Source organism: Panthera uncia (assembly GCF_023721935.1).
Source record: "Panthera uncia isolate 11264 chromosome A3 unlocalized genomic scaffold, Puncia_PCG_1.0 HiC_scaffold_11, whole genome shotgun sequence".
Taxonomy (NCBI): Eukaryota; Metazoa; Chordata; class Mammalia; order Carnivora; family Felidae; genus Panthera; species Panthera uncia.
In genome coordinates this window covers 30,984,574-30,994,912 of record NW_026057578.1, presented here as the reverse complement: position 1 = coordinate 30,994,912, position 10,339 = coordinate 30,984,574, and positions in this window count along the sequence as shown.

The following is a 10,339-nucleotide window of genomic DNA, read 5'->3' as shown; positions in this document are numbered from 1 at the left end:
TGTCCTCTATTTCTTCACTAGCTGTCCCTTTCATCATCGTTCTCTAAGCCAGCACTGCCCAACAGAAATGTAATGCCACATATGTAATTCTAAATTTTCTAGTAGTCACATTAAAATAAGCAGAAGATAAAGCAAGTAAAACGAATATAGCATTGTATATCAATTATACTTCTATAATAAAAAAAAGCAGGTGGGGCACCTGGGTGGCTCAGTTGGTTGAGCTTCCAACTTCAGCTCAGGTCATGATCTCACGGTTGGTGAGTTCAAGCCCTGCTTGCTCCAGGCTCTGTGCTGACAGCTCAGAGCCTGGAGCCTGCTTCGGATTCTGTGTCTCCCCCTCTCTCTGCCCCTCCCCTGCTCACACTCTGTCTCTCAAAAATAAATAAACGTTAAAAAAGTTAAAAAGGGAGCCTGGGTGGCTCAGTCAGTTAAGCGTCTGACTTTGGCTCAGGTCATGATCTTGTGGTTTGTGGGTTCGAGCCCTGCATTGGGCTCTGTGAGGACAGCTCAGAGCCTGGAGCCTGCTTTGGATTCTGTCTCCCTGTCTCTTTGCCTGTTCCACACCCCCCCCCCCCCAGAAATAAACATTAAAAAATTTTTAAAAAGCAGGTAAAATTAATTTTAATAATATATTTCATTTAACACAATAGATCTAACATGCAAAAACATATTTTATGTAGCCCAATATATTTCAACAAGAAAAAAAGTATAAAAATACTAATGAGATCCTTTACATCTTTTTTTTCTTCATACTGTCTGAAATGTGGTGTTTATTTTACACTTAGCGTATACCTCAGTTTCATGGGTTTTTAAAAATTTTTTTAGTGTTTATCTTTATTTTTGAGACAGAGAAAGACAGAGCGTGAGTGGGGGAGGGGCAGCGAGAGAGGGAGACACAGAATCCGAAGCAGGCTCCAGGTTCTGAGCTGTCAGCACAGAGCCCAACACGGGGCTTGAACCCACAAACCGCAAGATCGTGACCTGAGCCAAAGTTGGACACTCAACTGACTGAGCCACCCAGGCACCCCTTAGTTTCGTTTTTTGATGGTTAAAGTGAAATGTAGTCCTACCAAAACACTAAAACTGTGTTTAACAGAAAACATAATTCATAGTGCTTCGATTTTTAACTTAATTGGAATTCAATTCAATTAAATATTCAGTTCCTCATTTCAAAGTGCTCTGTAGCCCCGTGTGGTTGGCGGCTGCCATATTGGACTGTGCAGATCTGAGTGAAACCTCACTTTCCCAGCAACTGTTTCAAGGTGTGGGCCTTTCCTAGATCTTTTGTGTTATCTGTGGGCCTGAAGGTGGATCGGTGTCTTCTTCTACTCTCCTTGTTGCTTGGCTGGGACATTCTCCCTACTTCCCACCACAAAGCCCAGGTAGATACCTCTCTTCCTTGAAGACTTTGCTTCCTGGCTCACTGCTACTTTCTTTAACACGCTCCAGTCACGATCCTTGGAAATATCAATATCTTTAAATAATATTTCCAGCATAAGAGCTATCAGTTCTCTACCAATGATCTTGTCTGCTCAGCCATTCATTCCCATGATCATACCCTAGACCTGTTCCGCCCACTATGGACAGCCCCTCAAAACAGAAATGTCAAGCATCACCCTCTCTTGTCACTGTCCACCCCCTTACACCCTCCCCTCAACAAGATCACCAGTGCATTGATTCATCTCCTTTAACTACAGCCCACCCCCTGCCTCACCAAGCTTCCATCGTCAGAATCCCTTCCTCACCCATGCCCTCAAGGCCCTGCCCTGTCTTGCTTCATCAAGCCCCTCTGATGACATCCACCTCACCTCCAAATCTGCGTCCGCACCCACACAACTGAACATTGGGGGGGAGGGAAGCAGCAGTTCTGATAGGATTTGGTTAGCTTTCTTTATTCCTTCTTTTCCTTTCCTCTCCTCTCCTCTCCTCTCCTCTCCTCTCCTCTCCTCTCTCCCCTCCCCTCTCCTCTCCTCTCCTCTCTCCCCTCCCCTCCCCTCCCCTCTCCTCTCCTTTCCTCCCTCCCTCCCTCCCTTCTTTCCTTCCTTCCCTTTCTTTCTTCCTTTCTTTCTTTCTTTCTTTCTTTCTTTCTTTCTTTCTTCTTTGTCTTTTAAATTGAGATATAATTGACATATAACACCGTGTGAGTTTTAGGTGTACAATGTATTGATTGGATACACTTCTATATCCCAAAATGATTACCAGCATAGTGTTACCTATCACTTCCATCGTATCACATAATTATATTTCTTTTTTGTGGTGAGAACATTTAAGATCTATTCCCTTAGCAACATTCAAGTATATAACACAGTATTGTTAACTGCAGTCGCGACACTGTGGATGGATTTGGCGCTTTCAATAATACTAATAAAAAGATAGGAACTTCTTTTTTTTTTTTTTTAAGTTTATTTATTTATTTGGAGAGAGAGTGCAAGTGGGGGATGCAGGGCTCAAACTCATGAACTATGAGATCATGACCTGAGCCGAAGTCGGACGCTTAACTGACTGTGCCACGCTGGTGCCCCAAAAGACAGGCACTTCTGATTTCCTATTTGCTTTCTCCTGAACCGAATCTTGTTCCCTTCCCCCAACTGAACCAGGTGCCTGAGTGCCTGAGTCAGATGGGTGTGTATGAACTGCTAGGCCTGAAGTGGCAGGATTCCCCATGGATGAAGACAAGGCACATGTGCTTCAAGCAGACCTCACCTGTCTCCCTCCTACCTGCCTGCCTACCTGTCTTTTCATCCATTCACCATCTTATCACTTATGTACTATGTGTTGTTGAATATCTTGAGCCCCTCCACCCATTGTCATAAATAAGAATGGAGAATAGCCAAATTTCCAAAATTTAAAAAAAAAAAAAAGGTGTTACTATTCATGTCCGGCCACCTCACCTGCCCCCTGCCCAGCACCAAACTAGCTGTGCGTCTGGACACGGGCCACGCAATATCAGCTGTATATACTTACCAGAGATTTGTCACTTCCACGAATCTTTTGCCAACCTATGGCGCTTTGGGTATCAATGTAATTTTAGTCCTGCAATTACTGGAGTGAAAAAACAAAAAACCATCAGGTGCCCATGTAATGTTATGATGCTTTTTCTTGACAACAGTTGCTAATTAGCAAATAGTCTCGCTATTTCAAACATAGGGTTCTTCTCATTTGGGGTTAGATGGAACATACCAATGATTATATTTGTTATGAAATATTTCTGATGGAAGGAGAAATACCCCCCTTCAGTTAGCATATTGGTGCTAGACTTCTGGGAATCACGAACCAGTAAAAGCTCAGACATGAGCGCCACCTAGAGGAGTCCTCGTGTACTGGGTGGCATTGGGTGTCAGACTGGCTGAGTTCAGAGTGCACCTCAGGCTTTTCTTGCTCTGTGCTGTTACCAAAGTTCTTAATGACTCTAGTCCCTGCTTTTCGCGCCTGTAAAATGAGGCTAATAATAGCTACTCCAAACGGCTGCACTAAAGTTTGATGCATAACGTGTGTAGGACATTGCCAATATGCCCAGTGTCTGGCTAAACTCTCAATAAATGAGATGCAAGGACAGTACCCTGCACAGCCAGTCTCAAGCCATGAACCCAAGCAGGAAACCTGTGCTTCACAAATCCTTTCATCAAATATTGTTAATTTTTGGCTTCAGGTGCAAGATACATAGTCTAACTACATGATCTATGGTCATCCTTTGAATCTATGTATCTACCTAAAGAAATTCTTCATGCGTTTGCAACATATTATCATAAGAACATGCTTCATGGTAAATCAGAAAGTGTAGGGTTTCCCAGAGGGCGGGGCCGTTTCTGGACAGTTTAATTGCAAGGTTATGTGTGGGTGAAAGAGCTTGAATGTCATGTGCATGTGCTGCCATCTTGTGGTACTTGGGGGAACATGTCTCTGATGCATTCTGGAGCTGTTAACTGACTCAGTGCCCTCCATCCTTTCTGGGGATTACATACACGTCTATGTATTACACGGATGCCCGTAACTCCGCACACACACAACCACAACACTGGGTTTCACAAAGTGGGTCACTTTGCCCATGAAGTTATTCAAGGTTGTTCTAAATGTAGGAGAACAGATGGCAAGGCATTTTTATTCCCTTTTTACTCTATTTTTACTCTATTTCTACTCCCCTGAGATTTCCTTTTTGATTCACACATTATTTAGAATGTGTGGTTTAGTTCTCAAGTGTTTTGGAGGTTTTTCTCATTATCTTCCTGTTATGATTTTCTTTAAAAGAATTTTTTTAGTGTTTATTTATTATTGAGAGACAGAGAGAGATAGAGCGTGAGCAGGGGAGGGGCAGAGAGAGAGAGAGAGACACAGAATCCGAAGGAGGCTCCAGGCTGTGAGCTGTCAGCACAGAGCCCAATGCAGGGCTCCAACTCACAAACCGAGAGATTATGACTTGAGAGGAAGTCGGATGCTTAACCGACTGAGCCACCCAGGTGCCCCTCCTGTTATGAATTTCTAGTCTGATTGCTGAGCAACTAGTCTTCTGTTCCCTTCTGTGCTGTCCTGGCCAATCCTACCTAGCTCACCTCCTGCTGTGGGGGTAGAGGTCACAAAGGGACCCTCATGCCCTCACTGCCCCTCCCCAAGGTACTTGATTCTGGGAGTTGCTCCCTGCTTGCCCCAGCGCACCTGAGGCTGAGCCAGTCTCAGAAGGACCCATCAGCGACTGTCCTTCCCCACTTCTACCTCTTGCTTCCCTCTCTCCCCACCCACCATGATCTGTCCACAGTGAGGTCAATTACACATCCCAGGTTTGCACAAGAAGAAACATCTGAGATTCAAAGAGGGTAGCATTGCCACAAGTTGATAGCCAGGTGTGCAGATGTAATGAGCAGGAACACAGAGGGCTGGAGCCTCCAGATGCATGGCCAGGCTTCGGGGACTCAGACAAGAAAAGGTGAGGCACTGAAGCCCAGGGCTCTGGACCCGGGGATCAGGCTGGCAGTGATGCAGAGCACAGGAAACCAGGGTCTCAGCAGCTTAAGTTGGGGAATATGGGTAGAGGTTTGGCTGACGCATCCCAGATTATTTCTGGGCCCTTGGTGGCCAGTGCTAGGACCAGCCTGAGGAAGACATAATGTGGTGGGGAGAAGGGGGTCTGTTTATGGAAGACCTTGGTGGGATTGTCCTGGAAGGGACTCAGCGCTTTGTCAGCAGAGGCCTGAGACCCCCGCAGGGGACAGAGTCTATGGGTCAACACAGGCCAATGGCCAGGAAAGGGGCTCTTTTATATTATTTTCTATTTTTTAAAAATCAAACTTGTTTATTCACATAGATTGGGCAAAGAACTTCAAAGAGGTTTTATTTCAGGAAACCTCCTCCCTGACCTGTCCCCCATTGCCTGCCCAATCAGAAAGCCATTTTCTCCTGTCTGAGCTGAGCTGCAAAGATCTTCCGTCCCATTCCCTCCCTCTCCCCATGCCCCCAGCTCTGCCAGCTCCTGTTCACGGAGTCCTGCTGTCTCCCCTTCTGTTCTGGGAGCTGTTACATCTCAAGATTGCTGCCTGATAACTCGTGGCAACAATTTGGGTCATAGTTGTCTTTGCTCTAACATTCTGGTGAGTGTTCTCAGTAGGACTTGCTTTGCCCTTTCTTTTCTTTTTTACTTTTCTTTCCAATTCTTCTCCCCACCTCCCCCCCCCGTACTTCTCTCCAGCTCTTACCACTCTTATATATTCTTGAATGATATAAGCTTTACCCAGATCGGTTTTTAGCAGGGGGTCTGTCCAGAGGAGGACTGAGCACTGTGGCCCAGATTCTCACAAATCTCACCGAGACTAAGGTTTTTGTGTGTGGGATCTTTTACTCCATCTTGAAAAATGAAATGCAGTAGCCAAACTCAAAAGAACATCGGTTGCATACATGAGGCAGGAAGGGATCTAATCACGAAATGTCTCCTGGTGGAGCTATCCCTGAGCCCCAGAAACAGTCCCCTGTGATGATGTCCGCAGGCCCCTGTGCACTCTCACCACCAGCCACGTCCTCGGAAACCAACGTCCAGAACTGTGGTTCTCAATCAATTGCCTTTCTTCTTTCTTTCTTCCTTTTCTTTTCTTTTCTGAAAATTTTTAAAAGTGTTTATTTTTGAGAGAGAGACAGAGAGACAGAGAACGAGCTGGGGAGGGGCAGAGAGAGAGGGAAACACAGAATCGGAAGCAGGCTCCAGGCTCTGAGCTGTCAGCACAGAACCCCATGTGGGGCTGAAACTCACAAACCATGAGATCATGGCCTGAGCCAAAGTCAGAGCTTAACCTACTGACCCACCCAGGCGCCCCAATCAATTGCCCTTCTTTGTAGTTTGATTACAATTCTTGTATATTTGCAAGGATTGCATTGAAGGGTTTTACGTGTCTCTTCACACCGTGCTGTTCTTCTGGACTCCTTGGCTGCTCCACCGTGTTTGTGACTTGCTTGCACACTGAAGTGTAGCGAGCTTGCACGTCTATACCTCTGTGGATATGCCTCTGCTGTGGTTCTACCACGATTTATGTCTCCATTCTCCTGTTAATGTACATTTGGATTGTTTTTAGTTGTGCTCCTTGGAACAAGATTCACCTGTCCTATGGGACACGTGTGCAACATTGTATCTAGTAGTGGAATTGCCGGGCCAAAGGGGCAAAGTTACACGCTCGACTTCATTGGATGAGGCCAAACTCTCTTCCAAATTGGTTGTACCAAACCCAGTGTAAATAAGTTCCTCCTATTCTACTTCCCTGCAAATACATTAATTTTTGCGTTAATATTAACCCTTCACTTCTCACCCAGCTGACAGTGACAGGTAACTGTCAGTTACAGTAACAGTGACGCTGCTTACCAGAAAAGTCTCCCCTTCCTCCTCCATCCAAGTGTTTTTCCTAGTAGCGATTTCACCACCTAGTATCACTGTCTTTTTATTGTTGTTTCCCCTTTCCTCTTAAAATGTAAGTTCCAAGGGGCAGGGATTTATTTCATCTTCCTTTTCAAAGCTGTTCCTTGGGGTTTAGAACCGTGTAATGCACGCAGTAGGTACTCAGTAAATACTTGTTAAATGAATTAATAAGAACATGAACTAAATCAGAATTATTAAGGTAAAAACACTAAAACACAGAGCCTTAAAATTACACAAACACTTAGGAAGAGGCCCAGAGTCAAAAAGAAATCCACAGAATTGCCTGGAAAGTGTTCTATTACTCTCTCTCTCTCTCCCTCTCTCTCTCTCACAGGTTACGTTCTCTGTTTAGGCACTTATTTCTGGCCATCATCCCTCTCTACCCACTTTCTAGTCCCTCTTTCAACCACAGGCAAATTTCTTGAGGCGGCAGTTGCAAATTCTGAATAGCTTCAGTCCAATCCCATCTGGTCTCAGAACCCTTCTCCCTGTGGTTACCGTGTCTCCCATCCCCATTTGACCCTTCACCTCTGGACAGGGTACCCCGGGTCGAGCACTCTGTTCTTCTGAACCCCTCTTTTCCTGAACCTCAACGGCACCACATCCGCCCAACTCCAGCTTAACCCATTACATTTCCTACACTGGATCCCCCCACCTCTAGGATCCTAGAGACAGAGCTGGGCACGGGATCACATGACTAGTTGGGGGCTGCTCCCAGGAGAAACTGAGAGAGCAAGTGGGGGTTTTGCCCACTGGTGGGTGCGGTGAAATGGAACCTCTGCCCGATCCTGGGGTGCTGTGGAGTGTGAATTGCACTCTGTAGTCTGCCCCATCTCTAGACAAGGGACGTCCACTCTTGTCCCCCTCACCCCAGGCAGGCCTTTGATGCAGGCCTACAGGGAGGCAGGCAGCACGCGTGGTCGCCCAGCAGCAGGGAGGGTTCAAGCGTGATCCTCCAGGGGAGGTAGGTAGGGCGAGCCACTCAGCCAAGCCCCCAGAGCTCCTGGGATCCCAGGGCGTCTGGGTGGGCACAACGGACCTTCTCTTACAGGAACTTCTGGGGAGCACCTCCGGGTCAGCCCTGGGTTTTCTCCTCATTTCCCACTCTCCACTTCACAAGCAGGTCCCTGCACACAGCTTCAGCCGCTGTCTATGTGCCAACCACCCCTAAAGGCTTTCCTCTCATCCATGCCTTTCTTCCCAGTTCCAGACCTAACAGCAAACCACTCCAGACCATCTCCTCCTGATGCTTGTTGAACATCTCAAACTCAACCTTCTATTAAACAGGGCTTTTTTTTTTTTTTTTTTTAAGTCTGTGCCACAGTGAAAGGGTGCAGGGGACCTTGTCCGTGGCTGTGTCTCAGGGTGAGCACAGTGCCTGGCATGGTAGGTGTTGAGTATGTATGTAAACGGGGGGATGAATGAATAAAGCAAGATGCTGGGAGGTCGGACAGGGCAGGGCCAGGTCTGGGTGAGGGGAGAACCAGCACCTGTGGAGAAGCAGTGAACGGGCCTCCAGGGAGGCTCAATGGTAAACACACTGAAGAAATCTCTCATATTTGAGTGGGGTCTCTGGGTTGGAGATGGGATAGCTATCGAGTCTTAGGGAATAGCTGGGTTTGAGATACGGGATTTGGATGCTGTTGGGATTGAGGATGATACACTGAGGGCTTGGCGGTGGAATTCTTAGGTGTTGGTGCAAGGAATCAGGTGGGTTGGTGTGGCTGAGGCTTGGGACTTTTGAGGGACACCAGGTGCTCTGGTGGAGAGGTGGTGTTCTGTAGAGTCACGGGGCCCCCTGAAATGTGTACAGGAAGCGTGTAGCAGTCACAGGTGAAGAGAGTCCTCATTAGGGGAGCAGGGATGTGGCCACACAGCTGGTGATGGAATCACTCCAGTGAGTGGAAAAGAAGAATGAGTTTGAGGGTTGGGATAAGAATGGGGGTCACTGAGGATAGATTATGGGGTTGGAGGAGGATGTGTGAGGCCCTGGTGCAGGGGAAGGTGAGGCCGGAGCTTGGGACTGCTATGTAGCAACTATTCCTTCTCTGGTGAACCCCGACAAATACAGCTCCCCGAATTGCTCTCTAGGTGCAATGCAATGCCTGTCAAAACTCCAGCTGGTCTCTTTACAGACGTTGACAAGCTGATCCTAAAATTCATGCGGAAACTCAAGGGACCCAGAATAGTCAGAACAATATCGGGAAAGAACGGCAAGGTCGGAGGAGTCGCGCTTCGTGATTGCAAAACTTCCTACAAAACTACACTCATTGAAACAGTATGGTACCAGCATCAAGGATGGATACATAGATCAATGGAATAGAATTGAGGGCCCACAAAGAAACCCTGATATTTATGGTGAATTGCTTTTTGAGAAAGATGCCAAAACAATTCAGTGGTAAAAAGATAGTCTTTTCAGCAAATGGTGCTGGAATAACTAGGCAGCCACAGGCAAAGTAATAAACTTGGACCCCTACCTCACATCATATATAAGAATTAGTTCAAAATGGGGGCGCCTGGGTGGCTCAGTCGGTTAAGACACGGACTTTGGCTCAGGTCATGATCTCGTGGTTCATGAGTTCGAGCCCCACATTGTGCTCTGTGCTGACAGCTCAGAGCCTGGAGCCTGCTTCGGATTCTGTGTCTCCCCTTTTCTCTGTCCCTCCCCCACTCGCTCTCTGTCTGTCTCTATCTCTCTCAAAAAAAAAATAAGAAACATTAAAAAATTTTTAAGAATTAGTTCAAAACAGATCAAAGACTTAAATGTAAGTTCTAAACTATAAAACTTTTAGAAGAAAACATCGGAGTAAATCTTTGTGATCTTGGGCTAGGCAATGATTTATTTTCTTTTTTTTTTTAAGTTTATTTATTTATTTTGAGAGAGAGTGTGAACAGGAGAGAGGCAGAGAGAGAAGTAGAGAGAATGCCAAGCGGGCTCTGCACTGACGGTACAGAGCCAGACCCCGGGGCTCGAACCCACCGTGTGAGAGCATGACCTGAGCCGAAATCAAGAGCTGGACACTTAACCGACGGAGCCACCCAGGTGCCTGGCAACCATTTCTTAGCTCTGGCACCTAAAGCACAGGTGACTAAAGACAAAGAGAAATCGGGGCTTCGTCAAAATTTAAACTTTTGTGCTTCAAAGGACACCACCTAGAAAATGAAAAAGACAGCTCACAGAATGGAAGTATTTGCAAATTATATATCTGATAAAAGACTTTTTTCTGATAAGAAACTTTAGGATACATAAAGGACTCTTACAACTCAACAAAAAGACAAAAAAAAAAAACAACTAAAATATGAGCAAAGCATTTGAATAGACTTTTCTCCAAAGATGATATACAAATAGCCAATGACACATGAAAAGATGTTCAACACCATTAGTCACTAGGGAAATAGAAATCAAAGCATGAACTTAAGATACCACTTGACTGGGACAAATGAGATACG